The sequence below is a fragment of the Triturus cristatus genome, chromosome 10 (genome assembly GCF_964204655.1).
Source record: "Triturus cristatus chromosome 10, aTriCri1.1, whole genome shotgun sequence".
Taxonomy (NCBI): domain Eukaryota; kingdom Metazoa; phylum Chordata; class Amphibia; order Caudata; family Salamandridae; genus Triturus; species Triturus cristatus.
The window spans coordinates 473,221,495-473,241,278 of NC_140593.1; positions in this window are offsets into that span (position 1 = coordinate 473,221,495).

The following is a 19,784-nucleotide window of genomic DNA, read 5'->3' on the forward strand; positions in this document are numbered from 1 at the left end:
GTGGAAGGCGGTTACAAACTCGTTGGGCTGGAAGAACAGACTTACCCAGGCTACTCCGCTTTTTGAATCCGATATCCTAGGGAAATTATGGCACACGAAAGGGTTTGAGAAGTGGGACCTAATTGGGATTTCTAGAGTTGGGGATTTGCTGACTAAGGGTAAGGTGAAATCGTTTGAGACGCTGCAGACGGAATACGAATTAGGGGGTACTGAATACTTTCGATATGCCCAGGTGCGTCACGCTCTGCTATCTGTTCGTGCCGAGGGGGAGGCCGTGCCTGAGTCTTCTCCTTTGGAGGATCGGATTCTGGATGGTCATATGCCGGAGAGTACAATCTCCTTGATTTACAAAAAGCTTGTAAATGTCCGGACCGACCTCCTCCTTGATGTGCGAGAACAATGGACCAGGGATGGTCTCGAACTGGACGATGAGGACTGGCAATATGCCGTCTCCTCTCCGAAGGAGGTTGCGATCCCGGCTAGACTGCGGCTGGTGCAGCTTAAGATACTTCACAGGGTTCATGTCACGGGGCCCCGCCTGATTCATATGGGTTTCTCTGACGATGGCTTATGCAAGAGAGGCTGTGGGATGGTGGGCACCTTTCTACACATTATTTGGGAGTGTGGGGAGATCGTAGAGTTCTGGAAACAAATTCATGATGTGATGGAAGAGGTCACGGGTATCGCACTCTTCCCGGAGGCAAGACGATGCCTGTTGAATGTCTGGGGCCCCACCGACTATGATGCCGCTCAGACCCAATGGGTGACTCTGGGGAATATGGTGGCGAAGCGAGATATTGCGCAGCTGTGGGGATCCCAGAGACCTCCCACCTTGGTAACATGGATGGAAAATATGGACTGGGGCATGTTCCGGGAGAAAACGGTGTACAGTTCCCGGGGTCGCCCTAAGAAGTGGCATAAGATATGGGGGCAATGGAACCACTATAGGGGAGATATTTGTGTGCCCCCGGTTGCTGAGATGCTCGATGTGCAACTTTCCCCCTAGCTCTACTCCCAACTATATACGTAAACTGTTCATAACCTGGAGTCCGTACCCCTGCTTTCCCCTCACTTCTTTGGAATGGTCTACCGCTCCGCTGATGGGAGTGGGACCTCGCCCTAGCTGAGAACTAGCGCATGCTTATTATATGCTTTGCCTTGCTCGTGTTTTTATTTTTTTGGTTTACATTAAAACTAAACCTTTGTTACTCCTGATGTACGGATATGGACCTTCCTACGTATTGTTCCCATCGTGCTGCCGAACCTCCGGGATGTCGGCTGAATAGCTGTGTACCATGTTGACGTAAATAAAGGTTTTAAAAAAAAAAAAAAAAAAAAAAAATCTTTTATCCTATTCTGACTTTTATAGACCGTTGGACTCATTTTGCTGCTTTTTTATATTTTATTTTTTATTTTCTACTTTTTACAATATTTAGAAAAAAAATGGAGAGATTATTTTTGATCTGCATTAATGTGTGAGCTTCTTCTAGCATGAGATCTAATTATCATTAGAGACAAGTATAAAGGTCTTCGGTTGTATTCAGACCCGTGGGGCTCTTGGAGTCAAGTTCTAAGATGTATTGTATTTCTAGTTTGCATAGGGTTCTCTCCCTGTCACCTCCCCTTCTGTTAAAAGGTACACTATCAATTATGTAATATTTCAGATGTTTAGGGTCTGACTGATGGTGTTCCTTAAAGTGACGGGCAACTGGGTACACAGGATCCTGATTGACTATTGCTCTGATATGTTGCAAAATCCTCTTATGTCCCTGCAGCTTGGTACTTCCCACGTACCGAAGACCACAGGGGCATTCGAGGACATATACAAAAAATTCCGTTTTGCATGACAGAGCTTTTGTAATCATCTGTTCTTGCTCACTAAAGGCTGTTTTGTATGCTGTAGTGTTAGTGCCATATTGGCAGGCCTTACATGTTTTACATCTTTAAAAACCGTTCCTTTGAGCTAACCAAATGCCTTTTAGTCTGTATACTGGATTATTTTGTACCAGCCTATCCTTCATATTTGGTGCTCTTCTGTTGCGGTTGATGTCCTTATTTTGTTTGCTGTAGCCCACTAACATCCTGAATTCCTCATTTGCTGTTTTTTTCGGTGATTCCGGGGCATCTGGTGTTCTACCTGTATGGTCCCCTGATACATCTAGTTTCAAAAGAGTATCCCTGTTTGTCAACTCACTTTTGGATATGGCGGCATCAATACATCTTTTAGTATATTCCCGTTCGAGGAATCTGACTCGACTATTTTGTTGAGCTATCTGTAGCTCTTTGTCAGTGCTACAGATTATTTTGAGCAGAATCATTTCCCCGTAGGGAATACTTTGAATAAGATGTTTTGGATGTAGACTTGTCGCGTGCAGCACTGAATTTACTGCTGTGGGTTTCCTGTGTATTTTTGTCTCGACTTTACCCTTCTCTATATATACTTCTACATCCAAGAAAATGACCTTCTCCGCACTGATGTTTGCGGTAAACTGAAGGTTAATTTCATTTTGGTTCAGTTTGTCAATGAATATTTTAGACTCTATTTCAGAATCATGCCATACTAAAAACAGATCATCAATATAGCGCCACCAACATTTCACATTGGACTTCAGAAGGTTTTCAAATCTTCTATGTAGGACCAGTTACTCCCACCAGCCCATGTGGAGGCAGGCATCGCTGGGGGAGAAACTGGCCCACATAGCTACTCCCCGTAACTGTTGGTAAAGAGTGCTCTGAAATAAAAAAAATTATTATTCAGGCAGAAATCAATCATGTCTATGAGCATTTTACTATGTTGTTCTTGCATAGCTGGCCTTTTCCTAAGGTAGTGTTTTACCGCCCTTAGACCATCTTTGTGACTGATGCTCGTATAGAGAGCTGTGATGTCCATTGTTATCAATAAAAAGTCGGGTTGCCATTTGCAGTCATGCATTTTTGCCATCAAATCACCTGTGTCCTTTAAGTATGATGGTAGAGATTGGACCAATTCCTGAAGGAAATGGTCTATATATTGAGATGTGTTTTCAGTTAAGCTGTTGTTGGCGGAAATAATAGGGCGTCCAGGAGGTTTGACCGGATTTTTGTGTAGTTTGGGGATGAAGTATATCACTGGAGTTGTGGGTGTGCTATTTCTCAGAAAAAAATATTCATCTTTGTTAATCAAACCCAAATTTTTCCAAGTCATAAATTTGCTGTAATAATTATCATATGTTGCTTTCAGAGTTGCTTAATCGCTTTTACGATAACATTGGCGGTCTGTCAATTGTTCTAAATCCTCTTTGATATAATCCTCCTTTGCCCAAATTGCCGCCTTTGTCAGCATTCCTTATGATTATATCTTTATTGTTTGACAATTTTTTCATAAGTTGATAATATTCCATTTCCTGTTTATTCTTTTTGGTGCTTTTTGTCTTATTCATCTTGTGATTCAAATGTTTAAATCCCGTGATGACCTGTTCGTGAAATAGATCGATTGAATCCCTCGGCATAATGGGAACAAATGTTGAACGAGGTTTAAATGTCTTACTTTGGATGGTGACATCGATGTTAGTCCCTGTGGATAAGCTCCGATTGAGCTCATCCAGAGTTTCAGTTGTTTGTGCCAACATCTGGAGATTTCCTTATTTGTTGTGTCTTTAAGAAGATGGTATTTTTTAAGTTTTAATTTTCTAATACCTTTGAAATCGTCAATTTGCGTTGCAGCATAATCAAACGAGCTTTCTGGACAAAACGACAGTCCCAGGGAGAGTGGTTGTAGTTCTGCTATGTTAAGGACTGTGGTTGATAGGTTTGTCGCTGTGATGTTACTAGCTTTGACCTGTTTGTTGCTTATTCGCGATTCCATCGGCGTGTTTGATGTCGCCTGGTTGGTTCGCCTTTGTTTTGCCCGTCTCCTTTCTCGGCGTTTGGAGGTACTATTTTTCCTTGCTGTCGTCTTGGTCACAACGTTTGTTTTCGTTCTTCCACTAAAAAATCCAATTCTTCTTCTAATAACATGGCAATCGGGAAACGTTTATCTCTGGTTTCAACCTCCGTTTCACTTTCAATAGCTGAACTCGGGGAACCACCTTTACAACGCAACTTTTACAACGCTATGCTATTACAACGCATTTTTTACAACGCAAAAACTTTTACAACGCATGCTTTTACAACGCATGCTATTATATGGTAAGTACTTTTACAACGCATATACCTTTACAACGCATTATTTGAAAATGCCTTTACAACGCATGCATTTACAACGCATGCATTTACAACGCAAGATGTTATATGGTAAGTACTTTTACAACGCATATACTATTACAACGCATTTTTTAATGTTGGTATTTTAATTAAAATAAATATATATCGTATAATTATTTTTTTTTTTTTAAATTGTAATTGAAAAAAAGTGAGTAGTTTATCAAAATATTAATACTTGAGTATTTTGTCTAGTAGAACTGTTTTGTTGGATAGTTAAATTAATACTTGAGTATTTTAATATTAATACTTGAGTATTTTGTCTAGCAGGAATGTTTTGTTGGATAGTTAAATTAATACTTGAGTATTTTAATATTAATTCTTGATATTTAATACTTGAGTATTTTGTCTACTAGAAATGTTTTGTTGGATAGTTAAATTAATACTTGAGTATTTCTCAAAATAGAATGAGTTTTTTTATATTTAATTTTATAAATAATTGAGAATTATTCTAAATTGAAAGAGTATTTAATATTTTATTTAAAATAAATAAGAGTGAGTAACTAAATTTTAATAATAGAGTATTTTTAAAATATTAAAGTGTATTTCTTAAATTAATTTAGTTCATTGGTTTTTTCAAATTAAGAAACAGCATATATTAAATTTAATTTATTTAAAGTTTGTGAGTACTTTTTAAAAATATTAATAATACAGTATCTATCAAAAATTTAAGTAATCAGATATGTAAATACTAGAGTATTTATAAGTTCCAAAAATACAGAACATTTTTTTTTAAAAAAGGAAGAGTACTTTTGGATTATTTATTATAAAAATTAGATAAATTTATTAAAAAAAATTAAAAATATAATAATAGTTGAAATATTAAAAGAGTAATAAAAAATGCATTTTAAAAACAATAATAGTTTAAAAAAAATAAAAGAAAATAATTACTTACTTTTTAAAAAAAATTCCCACGCTTTTCCATTGAAGTCTATGAGCGTCTTTGTCCTTTATTTATTTTGGCAGCATCAGAATATACAACCCGCGGAACAAGAAAAGAAGGATCAGAAAGTGAAGAAATAGAAAGTTTTGAAGGGAAAAGACAATAGAGTCGAGGTAAGGAACATATTTAGTAAATTAACATTTAATTAGTTACAATTTTGAAGTTTAAATAACTATTTAAAAAATAATGACAGCAAACAATTTTTGTTTTCACATTTTTTATTTATAGAAAAATCACGAAAAAATAAACCATATTTTTAATGAATTTTGCAATGTAAGTAACATTTTTAAAACAAAATATAAATATTTTATTTACATTTATAAACATTTATTTACAGATTAGTTAAATAAAGTAGTCCGCTATAAATTTAGATGCACGCGATGACGTAATGACGTGAGCGTCGACGTAATACGCCATTTTGCAGAGCATCGGAGGAGGAAGCAGCAGGAAGCTGATCTGCGGCCAGGTAGGAAATATTTTCATTTGTAATTGTAGAATAAACCTTTAAAAGGGATACATATTAAGGGCCTCATGTAGGTAAATAAATTTTACCGGTTCTTAAATACCGAGCCGTACCGAATCGGTAAATTAGAATCGGTAAGTTATATGTAGGTAAAAATTCGGTAACAGTTACCGATTCGGTAACATTCGGTAATCACGAATCGGAATTCAACGAATCGGTAAATACCGAGGTGGTATTTACCGAATCGGAAAATACCGAGGTGGTATTTACCGAATCGGAAAATACCGAGGTGGTATTCACCGAATCGGAAAATACCGAATCGGTATGTACGGATTCGGTAAATAAAATCACATGACTTGACGAAACAGCTAATCCTGTGCAACGACAGCCCACCCAACCAGGAAGTGCCCACACCCAGGCAGGTGTACATAATTAGCCGAAGTGGCCACACCCAGGCAGGTGTACATAATTAGCCGACCCTGGAGAGGCTTGGAGTGCAGAGGAGAGGCAGGGAGCCGTTGCATGTGCGAGCGGGTAAACGAACAGCATGTCCAGCCAGAGAACACAGAAAGACGGAGGGGAAAGGAGGAGGAAGCTGAAATTTAGCCCCAAGGAACTCCAGGTGCTGGTGGAGGAGGTGGTGAAGCAGCACCAGAAGCTGTTTGGAAGGCAATCCCTGCAAGTGCCTGAGGCGGAAAAGCGCAACATATGGCTGGCCATCCAGGCGCAGGTCAATGCTGTGGGAGTGACCCACAGGGACATTGAGGTCCTCAAAAAGCGCTGGTATGACCTGAGGATTGTAACCAAGAGGAAGATGGGCGACATCCAGAAGGAGGCCAGCCAGACCGGAGGTGGAACCAACAGGGCACCTGCCCTCACCGAACTGGAGGAGCTGGTGGAGGCCACAATCCAGCAGGAGAGCGTCGTGGGTCTTGGGGACGCCGACAGCTCTGCCAGAGCCGCAACACACCAAGGTAAGACGAAAGCACAGCAATGTAGCCCCCCCTACCCCAATCCCACATCCCCCATTGTGAAACGAGAATCACACTGCAGTCCACACGTGTCAGTGCAGACAGGCAATGCATTCCGGGAGATGTAGTCAGGGCAACACTAACCATGACGTAAATGTTACAGTAAATCACAAAAATAATCCTTGAGGATTTATTCCACTTAAATCAATCAATTCAGTAGTCACCACAGTGAGCTTAATTTATCAGATACTCAGATATATACAAAAAGAGGACCACAGTTCATTCTTTTGTATTCGTTTTCATCTGAAAAAGAATCTTTTTTACTTCATAAATATAATCATTTGCTTTATACATGTACATTCGAAATACACAAATTAAATTCAAACATTGGCAACACAAACTACTGTCTTAATATAGAATATCCGCAGTAGTTATTGACACTTTTCTCTCCAATATATACCATCCACAGTTGGTTATATAATTTCAGCAATTGTAATATATTTTGACACCAAATGAAATTTCTTTGCGTCAAAACAGTGTCATAGCGTCGACGTTTCGGTCTCTTTATCTGTAAGGTTATCCACCGAGACCATCATCAGGACCAAAGTTGCACCATGTATCTAGTACAGAAATACATACATATGAAAAATACCACATCATTTTCAACAACATCCGAGTAATACTTAAAGTATTGCCATACACCGAAGGAAGACAGGTCAATAGGTGTAGTCCCTTAACACCAAATTGGGTGCACAAGTAATGAAACCCCAAGAATTATATAGCCACCAGTGAACCAAACAATAACCACCAAGTCAAACGTGCATTATAAAAATGTCACACTTGTGCCTTAGAAACACCTTATAGTAAAACCACTATACGTCACTTACTCCTTCAGTAATGATTTCTCTCTTATTAAATCGTATCGTTTTGCAAGGGAGCACTAAATTTAAAAAGACAACCAAAGTTTATATTAAAACCGACTCTGCAGTCCCAAACCTTTAGAACAAGAAACCCCTAAACAACACTGTGGCAGACGATTACTTACAATGAAGCAGCTGCTTGCATCAGTGCTTCCGTGTTCTAAAAATAGCCAAAAACAACGGTGAAAATGCTTTTGTATCTGTATTCATGTCTATGGCTGAGACTGGTGAATGACAGACTACACTCCAATATGGCCGATTCATTTTCACCACTAAGCGGCTGTTGTTGCAAGGCCATGACGCTACCGGATATATAATTGACTTCCGCCTTGTTCCGATGCTTGCTGCTCGGACTGGTTTGGCGAGTGGAACAGGAGAAGGCGACTTGGTAGCCTATGAGGTAAATTGGACACGCGATATGGGTACACAAGTTTAGCGCTATTAGGGAAGAGTGAGAGGTGTCCGAGTGGACCGTTTTTGTGACTCCGTTGTTTTTGGCTATTTTTAGAACACGGAAGCACTGATGCAAGCAGCTGCTTCATTGTAAGTAATCGTCTGCCACAGTGTTGTTTAGGGGTTTCTTGTTCTAAAGGTTTGGGACTGCAGAGTCGGTTTTAATATAAACTTTGGTTGTCTTTTTAAATTTAGTGCTCCCTTGCAAAACGATACGATTTAATAAGAGAGAAATCATTACTGAAGGAGTAAGTGACGTATAGTGGTTTTACTATAAGGTGTTTCTAAGGCACAAGTGTGACATTTTTATAATGCACGTTTGACTTGGTGGTTATTGTTTGGTTCACTGGTGGCTATATAATTCTTGGGGTTTCATTACTTGTGCACCCAATTTGGTGTTAAGGGACTACACCTATTGACCTGTCTTCCTTCGGTGTATGGCAATACTTTAAGTATTACTCGGATGTTGTTGAAAATGATGTGGTATTTATCATATGTATGTATTTCTGTACTAGATACATGGTGCAACTTTGGTCCTGATGATGGTCTCGGTGGATAACCTTACAGATAAAAAGACCGAAACGTCGACGCTATGACACTGTTTTGACGCAAAGAAATTTCATTTGGTGTCAAAATATATTACAATTGCTGAAATTATATAACCAACTGTGGATGGTATATATTGGAGAGAAAAGTGTCAATAACTACTGCGGATATTCTATATTAAGACAGTAGTTTGTGTTGCCAATGTTTGAATTTAATTTGTGTATTTCGAATGTACATGTATAAAGCAAATGATTATATTTATGAAGTAAAAAAGATTCTTTTTCAGATGAAAACGAATACAAAAGAATGAACTGTGGTCCTCTTTTTGTATATATCTGAGTATTTGATAAATTAAGCTCACTGTGGTGACTACTGAATTGATTGATTTAAGTGGAATAAATCCTCAAGGATTATTTTTGTGATTTACATTATACCCAATTCCTTGGGGTTTATTGGGTTGCCCTATTGTTTGATATAGTAAATGTTACAGGGCAACAAGGCATGTCACGCACTCGAGGCACAAGGAGACAGAGGACATATTGGAATGTGAAATGTTTTATTGTGACGCTTGCAATGCAGCCCTTCGGGGACACTGAGCCAATGTTGTATTTCTGTCCACAGATGTGACATCATGCAGGACAGGGCATGCTGCAGGAGAGACGGCACACCGGCCACAAGTATCACCTCTAGCCAGCACCAGTTCAGACCAGGGAGCAGGCCCACTGGCAGCCGCACCACCAACACAGCCAGCCTCGCCGCACCCAGAGCCAGCATCACCTCACCGAGAGCCAGCATCACCACAACCAGAGCCAGCATCACCACAACCAGAGCCAGCATCGCCACTCATGTTCGATTCACCGGCCACATCTCCGCTTGCAGGTGTGAGAATGAGGAGGCGTCCAGCAGCCAGGCTACGAGCCTTAGACACCTCGTCAGACGACAGCATGGGCCCAGAAGACCGCACCGGGCCCCAGGAAGGGAGCCATGCCACTGTGCCCCACACCTCACAGGCAGCACAGACGGGAGCAAGAGGGCGCCGCAGGTCGCGTGTCCAGAGTCCACCAGCACCCACTGACGGCCATGGTGTCTTCTTGGGTCTCGAGGACCAAATGTTGAAGCAACAGCGCCTGCAATCAAAGGCAGTCATGTCAGTCCAGAGGCACATGCGGGTGATGAGGACAACATTAGTCAATATGGACAGTAACATTAGCGGCATGGCTGCGGGCATTCGGGACATGTCCCAGTCAATCCAGCAGTTGTGCAGCAAATTAGATGCTGACATTGAAGCACGGCGCCGGGAACGCCAGAGAAGGGACACTACCAGCAGGGCACTCAACCGTCTGGCAACTGCGACTTCTCTACTGTGCCGGCGCTCTGTGACGATGCAGGAGGGCCTAACACAGTGCTGCAGCGACCTGTCTCGGGGGATAGTGCAGGTGACAAGTGCACTAGGGGTGCTATTGACTAGTCAGGCGTCGACAACTGCTGCAGGGGATGCTGCGGAGAGCATCGACACCAGCAGCAGCATCACACCCCCCGTCCCAGAAGCACGCAGGAGCAGCAGGCGGCTTGGGGTTGGCTCTAGTGAGGATGCACAGGCCGTGCAATCCACCACTGCAGCGCGTATGCGCAAACATTGATGTAGCCCTGCTAAGCCACTTCCCATTGGGTGACGTAACCCTGGACATACTCCTTGTATAGATGGTATATTGCCTGATTGGCCTGTTCATGTGTTCATGGCGTGGTGCCACATTAAAACTACGTCAGTATTTCTCACAACTTGCTGTGTCCCCTCACTTACTCAGAAATAGTTGCATGTGATCTCTGCCCGTCTCTCTCTCCCATCGATTGCAGTTGGCACTCTAGCTGCGTTGCCCTCTGGCTGGCCTGACTCATCCTCGTTGTCCTCAAAATATGTTAGTTCCACATCTGTACCTTTTTTCGTGGCAAGGTTGTGCAGCATTGCACAAGTGGCAATAATCTTGCAGCAGGTGATGGGTTTGTACTGGCGTGCGCCTCCGCTCTTGTGCAGGCAGCGGAACCTGCTCTTCAGTAGTCCAAACGTGCGCTCCACCACATTGCGTGTTGTTTTATGTGCCACGTTGTATCGTCTCTCACTCTGGGTTGCTGGGTGTAGGTAGGGAGTGAGGATGAATGACCGGCATGCATATGCACTGTCGCCTGGATGAGTAAAAGGGAACCATCAGTAACATGCCTCTATACACTATGATTTGCAGGTTTCAAGGGGCGTCACTGTTACTTACCTAGCAGGTATCCCTCTCCGAATTCTCCGGCACTCAGTCGTGTGTAGATCCCACTATTCTGGAAGATGTAAGAGTCGTGGGTGCTCCCAGGAAACTTTGCAACAATATCTGTGATGATGTTCCCTGCATCACAGATCACCTGCACATTGATGGAGTGGGTGGACTTCCTGTTCCTGTAGATGTGCTCTGTATCAGCTGGTGGACAGATTGGGATGTGTGTACCATCAATACAGCCGATGACATGGGGGAACTGTGCCATGTGATAAAAGTCTGTTTTTGTTTTCTGCAGTGCAGCCTGTGTGTTTGGGAAGCTTATGTAGTGGTGCATTCTCTGCATCATGGCATCCAGGAACTTCCTGAAGAAACGTGACAGGCAACTCTGGGATACCCCACCCACCGCAGCTATCACCACCTGATAACTGCCGGATGCCAACAGATGTAGGCTGCAGAGCACCTGCACATGTGGGGGTATGGCGTGCGCCCTTCTTATTGGCTGGTCCAGGAGTGGGTGAAGGTCCCTGATTAAGTCCATGATGGTTTCGGGGTGTAGCCTGTACCTCTCATGTATCTCTGCATCAGTCAGCTGGAATAGTGTGATGCGCTGTCTGTAGATTTGTTCCTCCCGTCGCCACACCCTCAGTCCTGCTGCCTGTAGACGTAGGCGCCTTGCAATGACGTACATGGCGGCCATGTTGTCCACGCTGTTGCATTTTGGGTTTGCCTATATGCATTGTTGATGGTTACCACCTGCTTTCAATCCGTGTTAATTACCGACTCTTATTTACCGATTTTCCTGGATTTCTTAATTACCGAGTGCTCCTACATGTCATTTTCAATTTTACCACTTCATATTTACCACTTCATGTTTACCGAATCGTTAATTATGTATTCGGTAAATCTGATTCGGTATTTTGGAATTCGGTAAATATGAATCGGTATTTACCGCCTCATATTTACCGAAAAGTGGTTTTTGGACTCCTACATCTCACTTGTCTGAATACCGGTCGGTAACGGCATATTTACCGAAAATCGGCCGTTACCGACCGGTATTTGGCTACCTACATGAGGCCCATAGTGAGGAAAGAATAAGGGGAGGTTGCGGGAAAACTAATTGATTACTTAATTGTTTTTAAACATGTCCACATTAATGTCATTAATGTATGCCTATGTCGGGTCGCTAAAAGTTATTTATTTAGTTTAAAAAAGTATGTAACTGTAAAAAAATTATAAGTTACTGTTCAGAAAGTTGATTTATTTATTTAGGAAGTAACAAAAGTAATGTCGATCTTCATTTCTAAGTGCAAAAAAGTTGCGTACTTTTAAATTTTGAAAAATAACGATTGTTATAAAAATGATGATTAAGCTGCAAAGTACATTTCGGAATATGGTTTGAATTGTAGAATTTACATATGTTTGAGTTTTGGTGATTTGTTTTGACGGTAATTAAATTGGAATTTTTCGGTAATTTAATTAATGGAGTTCCGATGTCGAACAATAGTTCAAATACTATGGGACAGTAAAGAACCCGACTTGTTTGTTTGAAAAAACTTTTAGAAAATACCTTGGTATGCCAATTGTAATTTGAAAATTAGTAAAATTTAAAGCAAAGCAGGAAAGTAAGTAATTACATTATTTTAAAAAGAAAGAATGTTAGAAAGATTTTCCAGGTAGCCTATAGCCACACACAACGAAAATTGTTGTAGAATTGCCAATAGTCTCTCAGACATTTCCCTTGTTTTGACTGTTACTCGTGGGTTTAGACTACCTGCGAGTGTTTGTGCTATTCTCATTTCTTGGAAACTTTGCTCCTTCTTCAAAGTTTCCAAAAATGAGTAGAAGTTAGGATGTGGTTTACCAATTGTATGGTTGAAGGAGTTATGCCATCCCTCAATGGCATTGTTTGTTTTTGCTTCTCCCTCTAAACAACTCGTGTAGCAGTTCCACCACTCCACATGGAATCGTGGCTTCCTCCTGCGACCCGATCTGCTTAGGTGTCCAATCCATGTGTCCTCAAAATAATTTAGAATGGGTGCCAATTTTTCTTCGTTACTCGTATAATTAACAGATTCTATAATTGCAGTGTAGTACTCGTCCACACTATCGGGAGGAACAAAACAAAGTGCAGTTAATTTTTTTAGTTCAAATTGTAGTTTGCTATCCCGAGAATATTCTGCAACTAGGGATGTTTTCTGTAATTTACGCCAAAATGCCTGCGAAAAATGGAAAAAACATCCCTGAATTTGGGTATCCGTGTACGTTTTAGTGATCACATTGATCATGCTCAATTCAAAATCAATAATTATTTTTCGAGGACTTGAAGATGTTTTACTTTTAATCACTGATAAAAGTTCAGTGTATGTTGCAGAAGTCTTATCAGGTAGCAAACTATAAACTAAGGGAATTACACTATTGTTAATTTTAGCATGTATAGTGTAAATTTGAGTGAAAGGATGGGGTGTACTTTTAAACGTCCCATCCATCATCCAAATTTCACTACTTTCTAACTTAGCAAGGTTACGTGGGGTACTAAAAATTAGAATACGTTTCTGAGGGTTTTCGTTGTCATGCAGAAGGAAAGGTTCATCAGAAAAAGAAATAGAAAGATCATGAGGAATTCTAATGTCAGAGAAAGTATGTGGTGTAGATAATTGAATGTTACTTGCCTGCTTTTGTCTCTGAATAATTCTTCTCAAATTAGGTATTATAGGCATGTCACTAGCAACATGACTGGGGACATGCTGTGCAACCTCTCTTAAAATTGATCCTGTAGAATCATTGGAGGTGCTTGCAATAGCTTTCATCTCGTTTATTGTTTCTCTAATTTCTACATCCATTGCAGAGGCAGAGTGGTTATGTTCTGTGGTTTTCACAACCATATTATCAACAGTAACCGCTCTGCCACTGCAATGGGTAGTGTAGTATTGCACACACCTCCAATGATTTCTAGTTAAACTTATTCTTTCCTTACTATATATGTATCCACCATGGTTTAATACATTTTTGCCCTTCCTGGATTTAATAAAGTTGGCAGCTCCCAGGCTAGACATTATCTGAAAAGAGGAGAAAAGACAAAAAAATTAGCCTGAATAAATGTATGAATTACCTAAAACATAACATTTACACCATCCAACACATTCCCTACTGATGCACCTTCCTGGAGTTAGAATAGTAAATTGCACCCCTACACCATCCAACACTTTCCCTACTGCTGCACCTTCCTGGAGTTAGAATAGTAAATTGAACCCCAACACCATCAAACACATTCCCTACTGATGCACCTTCCTGGAGTTAGAATAGTAAATTGCACCCCTACACCATCCAACACTTTCCCTACTGCTGCACCTTCCTGGAGTTATAATAGTAAATTGCACCCCAACACCATCCAACACATTCCCTACTGATGCACCTTCCTGGAGTTAGAATAGTAAATTGCACCCCTACACCATCCAACACTTTCCCTACTGCTGCACCTTCCTGGAGTTAGATTAGTAAATTGCACCCCTACATCATCCAACACTTTCCCTACTGATGCACCTTCCTGGAGTTAGAATAGTAAATTGTTACCCCTACACCATCCGACACTTTCCCTACTGCTGCACCTTCCTGGAGTTAGAATAGTAAATTGCACCCCAACACCATCCAACACATTCCCTACTGCTGCACCTTCCTGGAGTTAGAATAGTAAATTGCACCCCTACACCATCCAACACTTTCCCTACTGCTGCACCTTCCTGGAGTTAGATTAGTAAATTGCACCCCTACATCATCCAACACATTCCCTACTGATGCACCTTCCTGGAGTTAGAATAGTAAATTGCACCCCTACACCATCCAACACTTTCCCTACTGCTGCACCTTCCTGGAGTTAGAATAGTAAATTGCACCCCTACACCATCCAACACATTCCCTACTGATGCACCTTCCTGGAGTTAGAATAGTAAATTGCACCCCTACACCATCCAACACTTTCCCTACTGCTGCACCTTCCTGGAGTTAGATTAGTAAATTGTACCCCTACATCATCCAACACTTTCCCTACTGATGCACCTTCCTGGAGTTAGAATAGTAAATTGTTACCCCTACACCATCCGACATTTTCCCTACTGATGCACCTTCCTGGAGTTAGAATAGTAAATTGAATCCCAACACCATCAAACACTTTCCCTACTGCTGCACCTTCCTGGAGTTAGAATAGTAAATTGCACCCCTACACCATCCAACACATTCCCTACTGATGCACCTTCCTGGAGTTAGAATAGTAAATTGCACCCCTACACCATCCAACACTTTCCCTACTGCTGCACCTTCCTGGAGTTAGAATAGTAAATTGCACCCCTACACCATCCAACACATTCCCTACTGATGCACCTTCCTGGAGTTAGAATAGTAAATTGCACCCCTACACCATCCAACACTTTCCCTACTGCTGCACCTTCCTGGAGTTAGAATAGTAAATTGCACCCCTACACCATCCAACACATTCCCTACTGATGCACCTTCCTGGAGTTAGAATAGTAAATTGCACCCCTACACCATCCAACACTTTCCCTACTGCTGCACCTTCCTGGAGTTAGAATAGTAAATTGCACCCCTACATCATCCAACACTTTCCCTACTGATGCACCTTCCTGGAGTTAGAATAGTAAATTGTTACCCCAACACCATCAAACACATTCCCTACTGATGCACCTTCCTGGAGTTAGAATAGTAAATTGCACCCCTACACCATCCAACACATTCCCTACTGCTGCACCTTCCTAGAGTTAGAATAGTAAATTGCACCCCTACATCATCCAACACTTTCCCTACTGATGCACCTTCCTGGAGTTAGAATAGTAAATTGTTACCCCTACACCATCCGACACTTTCCCTACTGATGCACCTTCCTGGAGTTAGAATAGTAAATTGCACCCCTACACCCTCCAACACATTCCCTACTGCTGCACCTTCCTGGAGTTAGATTAGTAAATTGCACCCCTACATCATCCAACACTTTCCCTACTGATGCACCTTCCTGGAGTTAGAATAGTAAATTGTTACCCCTACACCATCCGACACTTTCCCTACTGATGCACCTTCCTGGAGTTAGAATAGTAAATTGTTACCCCTACAGGATGGTACATTTTTACAACTGCTGCACCTTAGAATGTTGGATAAAATTACCTTTTTCTTTCGAAGTTGCTTTTCTTGCTGACTCTTCTTAAGTGGGAATGGCGTGTAGGCTGGAGTAGACACTTATGAGGTGATTGGATTTCGAATGGAAAAATAAATGTCTGGAAAAGTGAAAAAAGAAAAGAATGAGAAAACTGAACGATGTTGAGAAATGCGATTTCACAATAATTTTTTAAAAATTGTATATTTGTTATAAGTTGCAGTAGATAACACTTTCCCTAATGCTACACCATCCTTTAGTCATGAAATAAAATTCTGAATTCTGCAAATGTAACCATAAATAAATTGGTTTTTTTTTCAACATTAGCAATGAGATAGCTAGTCTAATATATTGAAGGTTAAGAAACCATCATGAAAATCAATACCTTGTTTTGTAGAACTTGCTTTTCTGGATGAGGCTTCTGAAGATGATTTGGTCTGTTGGTTCAAGATTTAACGTGTGTGGTGGAAAGAATCTTTCTGTAAGGAATCAAATTGTTGTCTTTTGAAAAAAAAGAGGATAAAAAAAAAATTAACGTTGGTTTGAAATGTAAAATCTGAGTATATTTAAATTAATATTGACATACAATATAACTAATACTACATGACACTGTACTAACCAATGCACCTTCCTGTAGTTGAAATAGAGATATCTACCCCTACACTATAAAAAAATCTCCCTAATGTTGCACCTTCCTGGAGTAGAAATAGTATATTGTTACTCTAAACTATCCATTTTTTTTCTAATTTGGTACGTTAGAGGAGTAATAATTGCAAAAGGAAGGATTAAAAATGTATAGTAAAAATAATACTGAAAAGGTAACATACCTTTTTCTGTTATTGTTTGTTTTCGTGCCTTTAAGGTAATGCTTGCAGCAGGATAATTTTTTTTTTTGGTACAGATGTACTCTGGGGGAAAAAAAAGTTGAATAAATTAATGTTCCTTAGCCAACGTTGGTTGGAAAAAAAATACAATTTATAAACAATTTGATATATGACAAAGGAGTATGAGTAACAATTGGTGAAAGAAAACATATTACACATTTAATGCATTTTTCAAAAAAAAAAAAAAGGTTAATCCGATACTATCACTAAATTACTATAATGCAGAACATTCTAGGACTTTGAATAGAAATAGTTGCCCTAGTAATATGAATCGCTTTTTCAGATGTAGTACCCAACTGAAGTCTTATTAGTAATTGTTACTCCTGCATCATGGTATTTTTTCGTTTATGATGTAGTGAGATTGAGGTTTAAAAAAAAAACACCATTGCCATACATCACTTTAGGTAATTTTTAAAAATATATTTTACAAGTAAAACCATTACAAATAAATTACATTTACCTTCACAATTTTATATGTCAGTCGTTAACGTGGTGGTGATGCTCAATTAGGTACACCAATTGTTGAATCTCAAAATATTCCGAGTTTCTGTTTTTGGAAAATAAAATACTTGTTTTAAGTTGGTGTATATTTTTAGTGATAATAAATTAGAAACAGTACATTTTAAAAGTTATTATTAAGAATTTTATTTAAATTTTTTTTGGGTTAAGAAAATATATTTTCCTCAAAACCAACGTTTAAAAATATTATAATGACTTACTAGTAGTTGCTCTATTGTAATGCTTTTACGAATGAATTCCGTGCTCTCTCTGAGGAGGTCGCAGTGGAGGTGACAGAGGGTCAGCTTTTCACGTCTGGTCTCTCTGCTAGTTGATAATCAACTGAGTGCAAAATGGTGTCTTCCTTGTATTTATAAGTTTTACTCTGTGTCACTATTAATTTTTTTTAAAACTGCGTTCGTTGTGTTTTTTTAAATGCTTTGTTTTACTGTGGAAAATGATAATTTAAAAATGCTTTTTAAAAAATATTGTTTTCATTCATTTGCTCCGTTTTGGCATCCATTTTGGAACATGTCTTTTGGTATTGTTTACATAGAAACTGTGGTAGGACAAGTTTTACAAGTGAGATGGTTAAAATGGCGCCTATGTGTATGTGTCTTATGTTTTACTTTGTTTACTTACTTTCCGATCTAATCATGATAAAAATGTCTATGTACTGTTATTTAAATTTTCGTTATTTTTGTAAAACTTTGAAATGTGTGAAAACGGAATTTTATGGGGGATTTTGAGTATTAATTGTAATACTCGAGTATTAATTTTAATACTCGAGTATTAATTTGGTAATGCGTTTCAGTCGATTTACGTACAGTTTTTCTCCACGTTTTAATACACTTCCCCACCCTAAAACCCCTAATTTCCCTGCATCCCGTGCCAGATTTTATTGAACTTTTAATTTAAAAAAAAAAAAAAAATCGCGTTGTAATGGTATGCGTTGTAATAGATTTCGTTGTAACAGCACTTTTCAGTATTTTAATAGGTTTTGCGTTGTAAGAGTATTCGTTGTAAAGTAATGCGTTGTAGTAGTACTTGCGTTGTAAAAAATGCGTTGTAAAGGTATGCGTTGTAATAGCATGCGTTGTAACGTCATACATCCGCTGAACTCAATTCGGAAGTAGAGAATTCCGCTTGTTTATTCCCTCTATTGCCTCTAGATGGAGTTTTAGAGTTGGCGATGTACTTGGATATTTTCATGTTCTCATATTTTTTAGCGAATGTAAAATGCGCCCGCACTCGTAATCAGCTTTGTCTCGATGGTATTTATACATTTTGCGTTCGCTTATCTTATCCTCCTTTTTTTTTTAGGCGTTGTGTCATTTCATCTCTTAATTTCTTATCTTCGTCACTTTGACCTATTGCACCGATTTCATCATTCAGGGCTTCTATTTGTTCCTGTAGTTTGAGTCGATCTGACTCTGCATACTTTAACAAAAGAATTACTAGTCTCTTTGATGATTCTAAATTTGTCTCAGCCCACTCTTTCATCATTTTTGGGTCCGGTGTTTCATAGCTGGGCGCTATTAATGTGAGTAAACCTCGTGGAATCCTCCCAACATCAAGGTACCGCTGGAGGGATCCCCCCTCCCACCACTTGCTCTGCTCACTCTTCATTAGTTTTTCTAAACTTCTGTATTTATCCTGGAGACTTGTATTGTTTGCTCCTGCTGTTGCATTCTGGGCTATGTAGTTTGTTTTGAGTATGTTCATGTCATTGAACATTTCTACCGCAGCTGCCTCGCGGTCTCTCAGCGCGTCAGCCGACATTACTTGGGGATTATGTTCTTTGTGACTTTTGACTTTAGTACGTTTTTTTGCAATTATGAATCCGAATTAGCGAAACCGTCCTTAAGTCCTTCGCACACCCCTCTACCCAGCGTATCGCGTTTTTGTTGATCCTACCTTGGGTTGCTGTCAGTCCACCTCGCATCCTCCGACTCGAGTCTGTGCTGATTTGCTTCCCGATAGGTATCTTCGTCTGCGTTGCTGGGGGTAGGACACCGTAAAATCCTCCTGGATTGTAGAAATGGTGTCTGTTACCAGACAGCATTTTCTTTGCTCACTGCCTGCCCGAAGTGGGGGTCCGTGTACAACTGAAGAAGACAACCGGTTTAAAATATCTCGAGCACTCCACTGCCGCTGGCTCTTCGATTCGGAAGAACGGAGCACGGACCACAGCTATGGTGCATAAAATCAGATATATTCACCCAGAGGTAAAGCAGCCATTACGCGTTTTGGCTATGGAGAGCCTTGATCACATGCCACGCATGGAAGTCAGCTGACATTATTTATACCATTTTTTTCTACTTGTTTGCTGTTTGTGTTAAAGTGACATATATACATATTGCTTCAGGAAAATCAAAAGGTCCTGGCTGACACTAGACTTACAAGTAGTGACTGAGAGGCTAGTGGGCGAAATCATCCTTTTCAGAGTCT